The sequence below is a fragment of the Adiantum capillus-veneris genome, chromosome 11 (assembly GCF_014529385.1).
Source record: "Adiantum capillus-veneris isolate H3 chromosome 11, ASM1452938v2, whole genome shotgun sequence".
In the NCBI taxonomy this organism is placed as follows: Eukaryota; Viridiplantae; Streptophyta; class Polypodiopsida; order Polypodiales; family Pteridaceae; genus Adiantum; species Adiantum capillus-veneris.
In genome coordinates, this window is record NC_140941.1 from 157269858 (window position 1) to 157287204 (window position 17347).

Genomic DNA, 17347 nt, shown 5'->3' on the forward strand with positions numbered 1-17347 from the left:
ATGCAAAAACACCCCTCGATGGCATCTAAGTGGTTATGTGTCAGGTCCTTTTTTGCTAGAGGATAAAGCAACGTGTGATGTATATTGTTAGCTAGCACAACACCCTCTTCTGTGCTGAAAAACCCTCTCTTATAGCAAAAAAGGGGCATGATTTCCATACGAAAAGAAAAAGTAGCTGAAGTTGGAGCTTCTAAAAGACAAACAAAGGATATACCTCATTTTGGTTGTTGCACATGACTACTAAATCTTTTAGAAGATCCAACTTTAGCTACTTTTCTTTTCCATTTGCATTTTTAAAAAAGACACTTTATTGCAGGAGTACTTGAACTGAGAAGTTCAAACCTTCTGTTCATCTTTCAAATTCTTTAGAGTTACCAACAACACATGCTCCTTGAGGTTTCTTGACTCTTTTATGTTTTTTTGAGTGTAACTCCTGCATTTAAAACTTCTCTTGTTCTTAAAGATTTGTCCCATTAAAAAAAACTGCGTCAACGTCATCTATACATTCAAGTGCAACAGGATTGCGTTTGATTTTTTGTTTTTAAGACTAGTGCTGAAGGCATGCCATGCATGAGACGTGTTTCAAGGAGAAGCTTCTAAAGAGAAAACAAGTAATAGTGTGTCCTCCATCTAAGATTTGCTATTTTAACAATTCCTTTACTCTGTCTAATAATTTGTCTCATGTTCATCCTAATTCTCTTACCACTCTCAAGGTTTGAATTCAAGATTTTACTGCAATTTTGCACTCAAGCCATAGACTAGGTTGAAAGGTGTTGTCATCAAAGGAGTCTTGTATACTACACACTGTATTCCCAAAGTGTGGAATGTAGTTGAATTTCCCAATTAATCCTTCCAAAAATGACTATTTTTGTGAGGACTAAGCTCAATAGCATGTTGGTGGGTTTTGCTTGACCGTTGGCTTGCAGACGATAGGGTGTAGACTTGTTATGAATGATCAGAACTCATTTAGTAAGTCTACAATGACTTCATTAAGCATTAGGAGAAGCATCACAAGGGGTGGATCATGATCTACTAGATGCTTATTTGTTCTCCGTAGGAATGTTGTCAAAATGGTCCAAATATAAAGTCACTCTACCAACTATAGCACAATTTGACACATGCATTTTTATTCCTATATAAACCCTAAGATAATTGGGCAGTTAGCAATGTATTAGCTATTTGCAAGAAGGTTATATTGAATAAATCCTGACAAAATAATGAATCACTCTATTGAACCACAAGCATAAAAATTCTATTTAAGCCAAGCATAGGAAACCATAACAAGTTGGCACTTTGCAAGAAACCAGACTATTAAAGGCTCTAGAGGTTGGGAGTGTATTGGCCCATCAATGAAAGAATATTTCCACAAGTATCTTGAAAGATGTGCACAATGCCATGAGGTAGCACCAATGCCACATTCCACATGTTCAAGATCTTGGTTGTACCTTAATGGGGGCAATATTTATTCCTCACCACACAGATCTTTCCTAAGACTTGGAATAACTGAAGAAAAAGAGAAATTGCAATAGAAGCTAGCCATTATACTATGATAGAGAGCCAATTATAGAAACAATCAAGGACTAAAAACTTTGCTTAGGTGCTAGCTATGATGAGTATATTTCTATCCTAGAGCAAGCACATGCAAGATTAGCAAGCATGCATTTTCAACTAACACAACTTTAAGATCAATTATAATAATTGGAATATGGTGTCCTACTCTATTCTTTGATGCCAAAGAGTACGTTAAACAATGTGATGCTTTCCAAACAGCAAAGATGGCATGAAAGCAATACCAAATGCACTTAGAACCAATGGTGGGGGCCATGGTGTTTTCCAAATGGGGCATCGATTTAGTTGGGCCTATTCATCCACCATCTCATAAGAGCCAAGACAAATATACAAATCGTGGCTTTTGGCTATTTGACAAAGTAGGTGCAAGCAAAAGCCACAAGGAAAAAGTAATGCACGGGCTATATATTTTTCTTGTATGAATATCTTTTTACAAGATATGGATTGCCAATCAAGATTTCTAGTGATAAGGGCACCCCTTGAAAGGTGATAGGCCCTAACATGATGTGTGGTACGTTTCTTTACCACACTGGTAAAGTCAAATTCCAACAATGCTTTGAACCATCTCTCAATTTTTCCCATGTTACATGGTTTTTCACGCTAGAATTTGACTTTAGCACACTGGTGGTAAAGTCAAATTCCAACAATATTATAAACCATCTAAGAATTTTTCCCATGTTACATGGTTTTTCACGCTAGAATTTGACTTTAGCACACTGGTGGTAACGTCAAATTCCAACAATATTATAAACCTTCTAAGAATTCTTCTCAAGTGACATGGCTTGATAATTCATGAATGTCTTGATAGCATATATTATACATAGCCCTTCCCTCTCAATGGGTGGAGTACTTTTCTCTATTGTATTCAACTGCCCACTTTCATGGTGGACAAGAAAATCCATTGTCCTTCATCAAAATCTAGTATAACACAACCTACAACAAAATTTGGTGCATCAACAAGCACATTGAAAATCTTGTTCCAATCATATGCCTTTAGGATTGGTGAAATTGCCAAAGCATCCTTTAATTTTGAAAAGACTCCTCATGTTTGTCTGTATAGTCAAGATAGTGATTAGTGCATATATAGGCTTTTTCATTATTATGAGATACATGTAGAGAAATCTTTTAAAATACCTACAATGTCCCATGAATTCCAATACTTCTCTAACTATGGTTGGTCTTGCCAATTAAATAATGGACTTGATCTTTTCAAGATCTATTGGAATCCCATTTTTGTACACTATATGTCCTAGAAATTTACCTTGTCATACCATAAATACACACTTTGGAGGATTCAAAAAAATAATATATAAGTGACATTTTTCAAAGACCTGATTTAAGAGATCAAAGTGGTGTTTTTGCAATGATGATTGAGCAGATAGTTCATTCATATATACTTCTAAGACTAGTGTTGAAGGCATGCCATGCATGAGACATACCAGGGAGAATCTTCTAAAGTGAAAACAAGCAATAGTGTGTCCTCCAATCTATCTTCTAAGATTTGCTATTTTATTGTTGCTCTAAAGAAATGGCCATGAAGAGCAAGGACAAACTCAACTAGTCTTGCTTGGTGGACATTGCTATAGAAAATTTATAGAACATAATAGGCCATCTGCAGATTGACATCAAGCATCTAGCATTGAAGTGAACAAGTACAAAGTGCATTGATTTTTTTAAATAAATATGTGTATGTTTATTTATTAAACATAAATGATGATTAATTACCTCTATTGCTGTGTGTAAAATGGTCCAATTTCACAGATCTCTATATAGCTGTTTGAGTAGTGAGACCAAGGCACTACTCTTTGCCATATGTGTTCTGATAGATTTAGCACAATTGGATACTTGGTGAGTTGGTTATGATTGTTGTTGCCTCATCTTTTGTTGTGGAATAGAGTTGGATGAGTTACAACAGAGGGCTACTAAATGGGATAATTGAATTGAGCAAAGGATTGCAACTTAATCATTTTTCTTAAACCCTACTCGCTAAACTACTTTCATATTGTTTGTAGATTGCCATTTAGTCTAGTAATAACATGCATTTAGTCTCTAGAATGGTGACTTATCTTGGGCATCCATCTTACTCTAAATCAAGCGTAGTCAAATTTTCCTTATTCTCATATAATCTGAGAGAGAGAGAGAGAGAGAGAGAGAGAGAGAGAGAGAGAGAGAGAGAGAGAGAGAGAGAGAGAGAGAGAGAGAGAGAGAGAGAGAGAGAGTGTTATGTGTTGTCACAGTCGGAGAGGGGGCAATGAGTCTTGGTTGTTGTCGATCACAAAACCTGGTGCAAAAAATATCTTAGGAGGACATTGTTAGGATAAAGAGTTTTCCTCGTGCTACAAAACCATTATTTAGAGGAGAACGTTGGGCTGCAATTGCCAAATAAGGACATACATAGGCTGACATCAACCACCTAGATATAAAGTAAACATTACAGAGTGCATTGAGTACTGCAACACATAAGTTGAATTGAGTACTACAATACATAAGTTGAATTGCCTATTTGTGAGAAAAGTAGTGCATTGAGTATTGCAATATATAATTTGACTCTCCAAACTATGAGAAAAGAAGTGTGTGTCTATTTGATGTATACATATGATGATCGAGATCGAGGATGCACTAGTGGGGGAAACATGCAGGTAAACTAAACTTAAGAAATCATTAATTTTTAAAAAAAAAACAAAAAGCATTATTAGACTCTTTAAAAATTAAACTGCACTACCGACCGGATAATCGTGTATGGGTGTCTCCCAATTGTGCAAGCCGGAGGAAAATGTTTCTATCAAGCTACATAAAAGCAAGATGAATAGTTAAACATTTTTTCTTGCTGAAGCATCACAGAGTGAAAATGCTAAATATATAGTGCACGTCATGCTACATAAGTGCCATACAAAAGTATGTTGGAGAGTTGGGGGTGAAAGCATGTTAATGTCACATGCTTTAAGGTGTCCCAAATAGTGCTAATTAGCATAATTTTGACATATGCTAACTAGTAAAATAACACCACCTATATCTATGATGGAGGATATATCAATAGAAAGCTCCTAAAAGAAGGAATCCGACAAACTTCAATAAATTTTGATTTTTTTGTGAAAATTTTACCGGACGCCCAATTCTTTTAGATGTGTTAATTTTGAATATTTTAATTGGCACAAAAAGCATGCCACATTAACATGCTTTAACCCTTGGCGCTATGGCCTCTCCAAAAATTATAAGAAACGAAAGCGGTGTCCCACCTTGTAGGCTTTATGTGTGGACCAAGCAAATGCATAGGCATGGGGAATCAACGAACCTTGCAATGTTGTTGAGCTAGATTCGTGGTTTTGTAGTCCAAACGTCCATTATTGTGAATATATGTGCTTTCTATGACACACAAAATAGGAGTTAACACAAATAGAGAAGATACAGGAAATACATTTAAATTAAAGAGAAGTAGAGATAATTTTATGTTCTACATCATAGACAGTGTAGGGTTTATAGTAATGATGAGTTCTTAGCTCATAAGCTCCGATGCAATCACTACAGCAGAATGGCTCAATTAGTAGGCTGCAAAAACTAAGGTACATAAGATAAGTCCACGTACTGCAATTGACCGGGCGTGTGCACATCTAGCACCATGTACGAGGTTGATGATGAATTCTGCTAACACTTCAAGAGTGTGGATGCTGGCTTTTGGTTGTGTGCAGATCTTCAAAATGAGGGATGAGATCATTGTACATCAAAATCAAAAAGCAAATGTTGAGACAAAATTGACAGTTCATGAAACTTCTAAGCGACGAAGATTATCTCATGGCGAGTGAAGCAAACATTGCTCTGAAGCAAAAGAGAAGAGTGAAACTCGTGGGCAGTAGATGAGAGTTGTCTTCAACATGTTGCGAAGCTAGTTTTTGTGTTTGTACGACTTGAAGCACACATTGATTTCCATGAAACTTTGTAGGGGTGGGAATTACCATGGCCATGTGTGGTTGTCTTGATATTGCAAGGTAGCACAATCGCCAATTTTTTAGCTTTGGGCTCGCCAAGCACCCAACGACCAAAAATTGGTGATTGTGCCATCCTAAACCATCTTGAGGAGTTTGATTCCCATGAAGCTTTGTAGGGGTGGGTATTAGTGTGCTTCCCCTGCCCTTGCAAAGTCTCATGGCCATCTGTTGCCGTCTTGACGGTCGAAGGTAGCACAATCACCAATTTTTTGGCTTTGGGCTTGCCAAGGGCACAACAAACAAAAGTTGTCAATTATGTTGTCCTAGACCGTCGAGACAGATTGCGATGCCCATGAAACTTTGTAGGGGTAGGCATTAGTGTGCTTCCTCCACCCTTCCAAAGTTTCATGGCCATGTCTCAACGGTCTAGGGTGGAACAATCAACAATTTTTTTGGGCTTTGGGCTCTCCAAGGACCCAACAGTCAAAGGTTGGTGATTGTGCCATCTTAGACCGTCGAGACAGAGTGCAAGGTGTCACAATCTGGTTCCATCTCATTGGTGCAAGGTGGCACAATTGCCAATTTTTTTAGCTTTGGACTGGGCAAGGACATAAAGAACAAAAGTTGGTGATTGTGCCACCCTAGATCGTAGAGATGGATTACGATGCCCATGAAACTCTGCAAGGGTGATGATTAGTGAGCTTTCCCTACCCTTCTAAAGTTTTATGGCCATTCGCTCCATCTCATTGTCGAGGGTGACAAGATTGCCAATTTTTTGGCTTTGGGCTGACCAAAGGCATAACAACAAAAATTTCGCTTTTGTGTCGCCTTTAACCGTCGAGACAAATTGCGATGCCCATGAAACTTTGGAGGGGTGAGTATTATAATTTGTACGTTGTCCTTACAAAATTTCATGGCCATTGTTTTTTTTTGTGTTGATCTACGTGTTGTGCCATGGCACGTGCATAGTGGGAACGGAAGCTAAGCCCTACAATATTATGGATTTTATGTGTATGCCTTAAGTGTGCATATGTATATGCATTTTCTATTTAGCATGCAAAAAGCTAGTCGAAGTCTGACCTGTCACTCTTGTTGGGAATGGGCTTCGTCCTATGATCCGAGGCTTCTTTGTGAACCTCTTCTTGGAGCCATGATGAAATGAGCTTGTAAAACATACCTCCTATCTACTAGGCATCCTAGGTGGCATATGACATGTGTAGCATGGACAAAAGTGTCTTTAATCATAGTATACCCCGTGAGGTTTCATTCTACACATAGTAGGTGCACTTTGGAGTGATTATGGATCTAGAAAAATCCCTTAGAAAAGTGGTTACGAGTCTGTTTGATGTCATCCATGATATATGCCAAGCTCTCTCTCAATTTTTTACGAAGATACTTTATGCACATAGCTCAACAACTCTTGGAGGCTTAACCCTTGACATGTGGCGGCAAAAAGAAGATATTTGGAGAAAGATCTAGAATAACCTCTAGATATTTCTTGAAGCGAAAGATCTAGAAACTTTGAAGATAATTTCAAGATATTTTGAAAAGATGGACACTTTTCACACAAATCCCTTGGATATTTCTAAGCAAATATCTTTTTCAAGGGGCAACTTCATCTATAAATAGAGCCTCTTGCCCCTCACTTGGGCATCAAGAAAACCATCAAGCAATCAAGCGCTCAAGCAATCCCCCCACAATCAAGCCACTCTATCAAGCCATCACCCAACCTCCTAGCCATCTCCTTGAGTGAAACTTTATCTCAATTTCAACCCAACACATCTTGAGCTTGCTACTTCATGCCTCAAGCCTTCTATCTCCTCACTTGTAATACTCATACACTCTATGTAACCTTCTTTCATCAATAAAGACGCATTGTTGGTGGCTCCCAAATGGTGTTGGGTACTACTACTCATCTTCTACTTCATCAAGTTGGCTACAAGACCACAAAGTCTTGAGGTGTGCTTCGCTTCTTTGGATTGAGCTTGTGTGGGTCTTTGTGTGTTGGTTGTCTCTCTTATCTCTTTCCTTCATTGTTGGACTGCTTTCTAAACTTTCTTAGATGAATAATCCCAATGGTGTAACCTTTCAACCCTTTCACTTTGTGCAAAATATTAGGATTAACGTTTGTATTAGCCATAAAATACACTTCCAACAAAGAATTGTGTTACTCTTTGGGCCGGAAAGACTGCGAGAAATTCTTCTTTCTCCACGTCCTCTTATTTTGCCACTACTAGACTACTCTAATTCTTTTGATGTGAACATATTTATTCTCCTCTAGGGATTGAGTCTTGCTTTCTTAATATTACTATGAACCAAGAAGACTTGTACACACGGCTCACTCCTATCACTAGGCAAAACATCTATATCTTTGTAAGCACTAAGTTACAGTTTTAAAGAACCATTCGCAGTCTATTTGGAGTATAATGACTTGCTGCTATAAATGCATCAGTGAACCCTTGCATCTTACCTTTGATTAGATACGATCAAAGCCTTGATGTTTTCATCTTTGTTTTGTTTTGAGGGTTTCACGTGTGCGTATGTGTGTAAGATTCCAATGGCTACACACAATGTATTCGCTACAAACACTAAGCTTGCTTAAGTGAAAGCCTTCACAGTCTCCCCACAAACCCTCACAGCTAGAGGCCCGGCGCCTTCCTGGCCAGACCGCCAACTCTTTGACACACTTTTTGGTGAGCCGGACGTGAAGTTTGTCAGGGTGAGTTAGTGGGGATGTGCAAGCTACTTCAACCATGGGTGATCATCATCCACAGCAGCAAGGTATGCCTTTTGACCCCGCTACAATGCAAATGTTTCAAGCATTTGCCTTGTTTATGCAACAACAACATGATATAGAAAGACGAGAAGTGTCAGCAAAAACCAAAGCTATTCAAGCAGTGGTGCACAAAATGGATCAGTTTAATGGGAAAGATGTGACAAAGTATCTTCGTGGCTATGTAAAGGAGATGGAGTTGCATCATGTGCCAGAAGATGAGATGTTCCAAAACTTTGATCTTGTTGTGAATCCCGAGTTTAGAGAGCATCTGAGAGGAATCAGGAATGATCATGGAAGAAATTGGGAGGAGTTCAAGCTAGCGATGAAGGAGGATTATTTCATAAAGGACTCTGAGAGAGTAACAAAGAGAAATTTCCTGGAGTGGGTAGCCAAGCCGAAGGAGGGGCTCTCTCCAACGGAGCTACTCAGAGAGCTGAGAGACGATATGCTCAACTCACAAGGACATATAAGGCCACACTCGACTCAGAAAAGCCAGAGCTCTTCTTACAAGCAACAGGAAAGGAGCTCTAGGAGCAATTGGAGCTACTTCTTGAGGACAAAGATGCTGAGCAGGGGCTGAAGACAGATTGGAACAAAGTTGAAGCTGCTGTTTCATTACTTGCCAAGGGCCAAAGGAGACGGGATAAGATGGTTGTTGGTAGTGCACCATCTACCTCCACAACTTCTGATAAGATGGTAAAGCCTTCTTCCTTTATACTTCCAAAAGTTGATGACGCGTAATAGACGAGCTTGTGAAAGGTATGAGGGATTTAAAAGTAAAACTCACAAAGCTTGAAGAGAAGGGGCAACCATTGGCACCATCTTCAAGGCAAAAACAACAACCTAAAGAAGGTTTTGTTCATAGATGCATATGGTGTGACATCATAGAGCATGCTAGGAGAGAATGTGATAGCTTCAGTGAAGCTTTGAGAAAAGATCTTGTCTGTTGCATGGATACGCCGCGACGGACGTCAGCACAACAAGAACTCACCTAACATATAATGTCAGCTAAGGACGAAGCTCGACCTGTAGGTGCGTGAAAGCAAGTATAAGGTGTCAACCTACACTCGACCGACTCCTAACTAATTCCTACAGAGGTCTCTACCAATTGTCTAAGTCACAGCCTTCAAGAGTGCATGAGAGGAAACTTCCTACAACGCTTTCTAGAGCCGAACACCCATCACACAATCTCGAAACACCATAGACCTTGAAGGAGACCCTACTAACACCAATAGGTCGCTCTCCCTAAGGTCTATGAACCAAAATCCCAACCCAAAACACCCGGTGAAAAATCACGTAGGATGTCTGGCCGAAATCTGCAGGTCTTCGTTTCCAAAATCTAAAGTGCCTAATGTGTAGCTCTACTCAATGTGAACGCATGGATATGTTTCAATGCAAAATTGGACAATGTATGCTCACCCAATCACTAGATGAAGCTCGTAGAAGGAGCTTGCAAAACAGGACCAAACGCGCGCAATGTAGGTATCGGCGCATAGCTCTTGTCGGGGGCAACACGCTGCACTTCTCCGCACTCGATTCCGACCACTGGTGCACACGTAGCGTCAAGGTGAAGCTCACACTCTCTCTCGTACACAGTACACTCACTCACAGACTTCAAAACTTGTTTTTTAAAATGACAAAAGGTCCTCCATTAAGGTCAAAAAGTGGTATATATACCTTACAATTCTCAAACCCTAAAGTTCCAAAATCAACCAACTACTCCATCTATCTAGCAAAACTGGGATACAGTGTGGAAACTTCTGTAAGTCCCAATATTTACAAGGTGAAAATCAGGTTTCCTCAATAAATGAATAATTACAAAAAAATGATAATCCTCCGAGTAGTCAGTCTTCGTGGGGTGTGTCCAACTTCTAACACTCCCCCCCTCCTTGCTCATGTCGTCCCCGACATGGCCGCTGATCCACTTCTTCATCGTATGGTTTCATGCATCTTGATCAGTGATTCGTATCTTGCATGCAGGTTCATCATTGTTGGGCCGAAAATATTAGTGTTTATGGTGAAGAAGCCTGTGTAGAATGCTTCTTCAAAGGCCTGGAGGTGATAGGATGGTAGAAACATTATCCTTTGATACAACGCATGTATCACCTCCTTGGAAGGCTGACCAGACAGATCATAAGCGCATCTATAAGTATCTTGGAAGAAGAAGATACTGTCTGTCACCTGGCCCGGCTTGAATGTCTCAAATATTGCTAAGAGGGTTTTGCATATTTTCTTCATCATGATGCACGTAAGGTCAAGTGAGCCAGTGAACAATTTGATGGCGCCCGTTAGGGTTTTCACCATGTATTGGACACTTATTCTCTCACCTGCCTTCAAGCCCGACAGCTTAGGGTAATTCAGCCAAGTGGGTTGGCTCCTTTGCAAGATCTCTTGGGCTTCATTAGGAAAAGTTTGGACAGAAATGCCAGGTCAGCTTAGAGAGAGATAATAAAAAGTCCCTAATTTCATTTTTGATATTCACTTTCAAAAAATCTCGGATATCAGATTTGGGGGGTACGTTTATTAAAACTCTCAAAAAGTGTTCAGACAATGATAACATACGACGGCTCCGAATTGAATGCCGATTGTCTCAATCTTTTGGATTTTTCAAAACTAAGATTTGACACTCAACGAGGTGCATTGAATGTTATTCTTCTTCTCATTTTCGCGTCTCTCTTGCTTTCCGCCTGCGTGCAGTCTCCTCCCTTGAGCTCTCTTCCATTTGCTCCACTCTTGCGCTCTCCTCTGTTTTGAGCTTTCTCATTTACCAAGTCATCTCAATGTCATTATCATCTTCACACAGAACTCAGACGAAGAGTCAAAACGATGTGTATCATATGCATATCGAACTGTCCAGAGAATACGAGCCCCTCCACAAGAAGAATAAGCGAGGCATCCTTTCCGAATCTTCAAAAGAGAACTTCAGATTTCAAGGTAAAAAAAGCGTCGATCTTTGGGTGGATGGCAGGATATACCCTGAGCATCCTACCATATGCTGCATGGGTCAAAAAATAGCGACTACGCAAACCATACATTTCTGGCCCTTGGACAAACATATACAATGCGGCCTTTTTTTCTAAAAGCATTATTTTATCTGCGTTCCACCCGATGACGGCCCCTCCTAAATATCTTGAAAGTGTCTTCAACGTCATCAAGGGTAGCTCCGCGTTGTCATTGGAGAAGGACGAATGGAAGACCAAAAAACTCGGATACTTAAAATCCTTTAAGTATTGGCCGAGAGAGGAATTCTTCCCTAAATCTCCCATGCCTCGTCCACGAGGGCGAGGAATGAAGGTATCATCATAGACCACCAACTGCAACAAATTAAATTTATGAAATGAAATAAGTAGAAACCAAAAAGGTAAGGCAAATAAAAAAATATTACCTTCTGGTTTTCATCTTCCTCAAGTAATTCCTCATTCCATAGGTTGATGCCGCCCTGACGTCCAGTGGGCGCATTGGAGGTTGAGGCCAAAGATGATGAAGAAGTGCTTGCTTTACCCATTTCTTCAATCCCTAGCTTTTTTTGCACTTCCATGAACTCCTTTTCTGTTGGAAGCGTGCGCTCATACCTAGCAACATCATTGTAAATCATCACAAGTGCACTTGCGGGGTCAACGAACTCATTGTCATTTACATGGGCATCTGTAACAGAATACTTGTCATGCTCAGGGTCAATGACATCATCATCCTCTTCGAGATTCTATGCCACAATGGCAAGGCAATAGTCCTCTCGAAGGTCAAAAATCTCCATAATGTCATTAAGCAAGACATACTGCAAATCACCAATAGGTATGGTAGGTAGAACACTAGTAGGCAAAGCACCCTCCGGAAGCTGCACTCCCTTTGAAACTTGCAAGGCAAGGCTTCCCCGAGACTTGGGCTCTTGACCCTCCCCAGTCTGATCCTCTAGCGAGGCCTCTGCAGCATCAACATGCTCATCCAAAATTAAATGCAAATATAAAATAAAACCTGCATAATATTCAGCCACTCGACACTTGCGGTTATGAAGTGTACACTTGTAGTCTGTTATCCTCAAGTGCACTGGCAGCTTAAGGCAACTCCTAGAAAATATGTGTTTCTTGGAGGAGTTCGAATTGATATCCTTCATGTGAACAAAACGAACTCCTTCTATCTCAACAATGCCACCAAACGTTTGCTGCTGGTAGGTCTGCTCAAAACCTAATAGGTAATGTTGCGCGGAGACAATCCACTCATGCAAAGAAAAATTTGGATTGAACATTGGCCTGATCTATATCTCGCACTGCTGAAGCCCAATGCGGTATAGAAAATGAGATAGTTTGTCTTGGGGGGCATCCTTAGAGCAAGGCACTTCCTCCTCTGCTTCAACATTGAAGGGGTCCATAACGGAAATTCAAAAGCGAAGATAGACGAGAGAGCACAACATCCAAACAAAGGGCAAATGGGGGAGCAAGTCATATTTATAGGATTCTCGAGGACAATGATGACATCAATTGATGTGTATCATGGGGCCGGCGTGCATCATGCAGTCGCCGTGATGATTACGCCATGTGTCAGCCGCCGTGGAACGGTCGTGCCACAACGCGAAACCGGTGCCTCCACACCAGAAAAGCACCGCTATCGCGTTTTGGCACGACAACTTATTGTCGCGTCATAACGCGATACGGCCAGTCAAGAGTGCTGCGGTCCGCCTCCTCGCGTTGTGCCGCGATGCCTTTTTTGTCGCGCCACGCGTGCATCATGCAGTTTCCATGATGATTATGCCACGTGTCAGCCGTCGTGGAACGGTCGCACCACAACGCGAAATGGGTGCCGCCGCTCCACAAAAGCACCGCTATCGCATTCTGGCACGATAGCTTGTTGTCGCGTCATAACACAATACGACTAGTGTAGAGTATTTTGGTTCGCCTCCTCGCGTTGTGCCGCGACATACCATTGTTGCTAGGGCAACCCGTTGGGGCGCTTCTTTCCTCGTCGTGCCACATGGCATAATCATTATGCTCGCACGCTTCCCGTTATACCTCGCGATGTCATGATTAATGCAGCCGCCTCTTCTCATTATACTTATTCCGCTAATATAAACAACCCTCCCTCCCCCCCCTTTTTTTTCACCGTTTTTTCCGAAGTGTCTCTAGTCACTTTTCCTTTTTACCCACATCCAGATTTCCATATTTCCTCGCATTCTCCTCGTTCAGGTCATGGCCCGCACAAAGCAAACAACAAGGAAGGTTTATCCTGGCCAGTCTGTTCCGCAGGGCCAGGCTAGCTCATCTACAGTGCAACCGTTAACATCGCATGTGATTCCGGGCAAGACCATGCCGCAGTTACGCGCAACAATGCGAAGAAGAAGATACAAGCAGAATAGGAGCGTTCTACTCGAACTTTGTAAGCTCCAAAAGCACATTTCATTGGCAATACCTAAACTGCCATTCCAGAGAGTTGTTCGTGAGATTTGCGAGCAACACAACCTGAATTTCCGGTGGTCTCAAAGTGCAATGGGGTGCTTGCACGAGGCTGCCAAGGATTTTTTTGTAGAGATTTTCCAGGACGGCTACATTCTCTCGGCCCACGCCCATAGGACAACATTGATGCCACGAGACATCAACACACTTCACCTTCTCAGGTTCAGGTATGACAAAACAATACCGCCTGCCGGTATTTCAGATCGAAAGATGGACAATATTCTTAGAATACCACCTATTGGCAAGGTCAAAGTTCATGAAGTGTCTACACAAATGCATCGATACAGCACCCGTCTCAACACCGAGCGGGACACAACAGAAGACGACAGTGAGAGATTGGAGCAGTTACGCCTTGAGATGATGGAGGAACAAATGGCAGATGCCATCACCCCCACGAGATTGCAATTTTAAAGAACCGGACGAGGGAACTCACAGACTCTATCATCAATTGCTTACTTTGGTGCGTGCTATTCTTTTTTTCACAATAAATTCTTTTAATATATTCAATTTTGTATGACATGAATTTCTTTACAGTTTTGTAGTTTCAAATTTTCCTCGGAATATGCAAGATGATGTCGCCATCCATGACTCGAACCTCTTGGTCGTGTTGACGGCCGAGGATACATCTTTAGTGGAAGTAGTTGACTGGTTCCAGTCAGTGAACATGGATACAACAAAATTTTTTGTTCTGGCTTATCATGAAGGGTATGCAATGTTTTCAATAGTGAAATTATTTTATCTTGAACTCTAATTTATTGTGATGACATATGTTTTGCTTATGTTTATTTGTAACAGATCTCATTGGAGTCTTGTTCTCTTACACCTTGAACGAAACCGGTGCTACCTTGCTAATTCATCCCATGGATTTCATGGTGAAGTACGTAGGTAAGAGGTTTTGTATTTTGTTCGACATCGCATAGAATTTTGTTAAAAGTCGCTTATGAAATTTAATTGTATTTTGCGCAGATCTATTCGGAAGCTTGTGTCTGCTCTTGAAGCTTTAACGCAAGAGCAGATATATGAGAATCTTACGATTATTAGTTTCAAAGTCCCTAAGCAGGACGATGCCTACTCTTGTGGATGGAGGGTCTTATTCAATGCAGAAATTTTGTTAGGGGTCATGCTTGATGGAAGTCATAGAAGTGTAAGCATTTGACACTCGTTTACATATTTTTATCTTAATAAGTTAGTAGTTATGTTAATAAACATGATGTTCTTAACACAGGTAAGAAATTTGGCAGATCATTCAAAGGCTGATGTTTCTTCGTTTAGAAACAGAATGATTGAAAACTTGATCAATTGCGCGACCATGCGTCCAGACGGAGCACCTGATTCTTTTATCCCGCCAGCACCAAGGCCCACGCCTAGGCCTCCGCCGACAAGATACCCCGTGTTTGCCACACCAACACAAGCACATATCAATATCTCCCCAGATGCCTCCCCAACCCAAGCTCCCACCAGCTCTCGTCTTGAAGAAACAGCTCCAGAACCCTCAAACCCCCCACCCAGCACCTCTCCTGATCATGAAGCAGCTCCAGAGCCCCCAAACCCCCAAGTCACCACCTCTCCTAGACCTCAACCAACAGCCCCCACATCACCGCACGCACAAGATTAGAAAGAGATTATGAAATGTACTTTTGACAAATTGATTACAAGCAGCGGATTGAAATTTGACTTTTGTTTTGATTATGGTTCAAATTTTACAAAATGTTGAGTACAGTTTTCCAAAAAAATGGGAGAGTGAGGATCCAATGGTGTTTGGTAATGTCGAGAGCTGCCTTTGTCAAGTAATCTTTGAGAATAGTATTTGAATCATTGTGTAAAGTAAATTCACTATTTCAAGTCTGTCACGCTAGTAATCTGTGCACAAAGAGTCGTTTTTTCTTGTCTGTGAGGTACCTGCAATGCAACGTACACGATAAGACATTGGGATACATGAGCACGATAGAGACATCAACGTATAAAAGTAATACATGTAGCATAGTACCTTTCGCATGTTACACTTGAAAACAAATTTTGAAGGAAAATTGAGATCGGACTCATTTAACAGATCCGCTCGAACCTGTCTTAAAGTGACATTTGGTCTAACCACAACAACTGTAAGCAAATAATTTGAAAACCATATCTCGATGGACATTAAGGGATTAAAAGCATCGTCACTTAAATCTTGATCCATAGCTACCAACTAACCATTCACTCGATGCCACCTCATGTAGTAGAAAGAAACTATAAAATTATGTGATGCTATCATACACTTGCACACAACCGAGCGCTTGTCAACTTTGCACAAAATGCCTTCAGAATCACTGACATCCCAATTATCATCCAAAAAATCAAGGCAAGTTTGGGATTTGTAGATGAACATGGTTTCTGTTTTTCTAACCTCCTCATCGTGGAAGAAATCTATAAAGGCATGTAATGGCATAAATAGACTGACTCGTACTTGACTGCTTGCAATGTTTGGTCGCAAATACTTCAAAATTTCCTGATGAAGCTTGAGTTTAAAACACTCAGAGGTTTCTGAAGTTGGAACTGGCCACTTTGGGGAATCTTGTTGGGGAAGAGGGAAAGGTTTCAAAGTGCCAAATCCATGGATAGAGCAAGGGGCATTGTAAAAGTAGTCGTAAAAGAAAACTCCCCTCTCTGCGAGAGCTCTTCTCGCACTAGTTCTGTACATAAGTTCTCCCACCGAAGCATGAAAAGCATCAAAAATACCAATTATGCACTCAACTGGTTGCAAGTCTTCTTTGTTAGAAGGATAAATATCTGCAAAAACAAAAGATAAGAGAATGGTCACAAGAAATAGTCAACAAAATATCTTGAAGGATCTTTAAAGACTTTTTAGCAATATAGTAGTCACACAGTTTGGTCTATGAGCAGGAAACCCCAAAGGTGACTATTGTAGTCGTAGTTCAGAGTGCATATAGCATGCTCAATGAGCACCTCTTTCACTGTCTTTTCTGTTTGAGACAAGCAAAAATCTTTCACACGTCCTTTGTAGCTGTTGATGAATTCATTTGACATCCGTTTTCTTCTTCTTGTTTGAAGCAGAACCCAACTACCAATGGTGACTGTGGTAGACATCCAGCGACCATGGTCTAAGTCAAAGCTGTTGAATAGTTCCACAGATTTAATAGAGGCGGATGGTCGTCGTGGTCGTCTTCCTTCCATCTCTGCTTCTATTAGCTGCGAAGTGACACTACGCAAAAACGATAAAAGAAAAAAGGCTCACTAGTTTACACAAGAAGTAGTAGCTTGAAAAGTGTTCATCAAAAGGCATGCCTCATTGAATGTGAGTTATGGCACATTCGGTGTTCGTCGTCCATGGCAAGAGAATAATTTGCACAAATCGCGTCGTATCTTCTTATTGAGATCTTTTTAACATAAAAAACTCTTTTTTGAAAACGCACAAATTTGAGATAAAAATCAAATAAATTGGAGCTACCGTTGTGGTGACTCAAACTCTATTGGTCGAACAATATTCTCTCTCTAACGCCAAAAAGTCCTTTTTTGAGTCCAAAATTTTCCTAATGTTCACGTCCTGATCCTTGGTAGAGGACAAAAGCTGAGGTTGTCTCTGATGTTTTTCGGTGCCTCTACCAAGTGGATTAGGTATTGGGGTACTTTGTGAGCTA